General features: G+C 37.1%; 1 pseudogene; it reads right to left on the bottom strand.

Moving 5' to 3' along the window:
• LOC105826306 overlaps positions 1-1,694 on the bottom strand; it is a 150,679-nt pseudogene that overhangs the window by 107,111 nt on the left and 41,874 nt on the right.

Consider the following 1,694-nt stretch of genomic DNA (forward strand, 5'->3'; position numbering starts at 1 on the left):
TGGGTGATCTAAGGCTAGGCAAATAGTTCTTAGATATGACACCAAAAGCATGATTAAAAAGGGAAAATGATAAATTGGACCTCATCAAAATTAAAAATGTTTGGATGAAAAAACAAGTTGCTAGAAGAAAATATTTGTAAATCATGTATCTGACAAAGGACTAGCATCTAGGATATATAAAGAACTCTTTATATGCAACAGTAAAAATAAATTCAATTAGAAAATGGACAAAGAACATGAAAAAACACTTCACAAAAAAGGACATATATGCATCACACTAAAAAGCTTCTGCACAACAAAGGAACTAATAAACAGAGTGAAGAGACGACCCACAGATTGGAGAAAATATTTGTAAACCATACATCTGATAAAGAGCTAATATCCAAAATACCTAAAGAACTCAAACAATTCAATAGTAAAAAAATGAATAACCCAATATATTATAAAAATGGGCAAAAGACCTGAATAGACATTTCGCAAAAGAAGACATACAAATGGCCAATAGATACATGAAAAAATGCTCAACATCACCAATCATCAGGGATGAAAATTAAAGCCACAACGAGATATCACCTCATACCTGTTGGCTAGTATCAAAAAGACAAAAAATAATGAGTGTTGGGGAGGATGTGGAGAAAAGGGAATCCTTATACACTGTTGGAGGGAATGTAAATTAGCATAGCCATATGGGTAACTATATGTAGATTACTTAAATAACTAAGAATGAAATTACTATATGATTCAGAGTTGGGTATCTATCCAAAGGAAATGAAATCATTATGTGGAAGAGATATCTGCACTCCCATGTTGATTGCAGCATTATTCACAATAACCAAGATATGGAAGAAACCTGTGGACATAAACAGATGAATAGATACAGAAACGTGGGCCTTCATTTCTGGATCATAGCCACAAACCCACGATTCATCTCCGGTTATGACCTTTTTGAGGAAGTCTTGTTCATTGGTAGTGGTTTGAAGCAAGTCATTGGCAAATGCAGCATGATGTTCCTTCTGCTCTGGTAGCAGAAGCTGTGGAATGCATTTTGCCATGACACATTTCATGCCAAGATCCTGCATCAAAATCTCAGACACAGTAGTTTTTGGAATCCCCAGATCAGCTTCTAGTTCTTGCACTGTCAGTTGCTGATCTTTGTTGATTGCAGCCCATACACATGCAACATTCTCAGGTGTTCTGCTTGTTGCAGGCCTTCCAGAACATGGGTCACTTTCAACAGATTCTCGACCATCTTTGAAGCATTTGTGCCACATTTTTATTTGTGCTGCACTCATTGCATCATCCCTGAAAGCCTCCTGAATCATGCAAATACTTTTCACAGAGGAATTTCAAGCTTAATGCAAAATTTGATGCAGATTTATTGCTCTACTCGCTCAGTCATTTTGAATGTGATGGCCACATAATATGCATGCTCATCCAACAGCATTTACAGCCCCACTGATTAGTACAGTGAAATCATCATTGTCCACGCATGTGCATTCCAGTCCACTCTCCTTGCTGCCAGGTTACATCGATGTCGTGCAAACCATTCTTGTTATATTAACAATGGCTGGATACTTTCCAGACAGACCTCGTATACAATGGAATACTATTTAGGATTTAAAGAGAAGAAAATTCATGATCACATGGAGACAGAGAGTAGAATGATGGTTACCAAAGGCAGGGAAGGGTAGCAG

The sequence above is a fragment of the Propithecus coquereli genome, unplaced genomic scaffold (genome assembly GCF_000956105.1).
Source record: "Propithecus coquereli isolate 6110/MARCELLA unplaced genomic scaffold, Pcoq_1.0 Scaffold88, whole genome shotgun sequence".
Classification (NCBI taxonomy): Eukaryota; Metazoa; Chordata; class Mammalia; order Primates; family Indriidae; genus Propithecus; species Propithecus coquereli.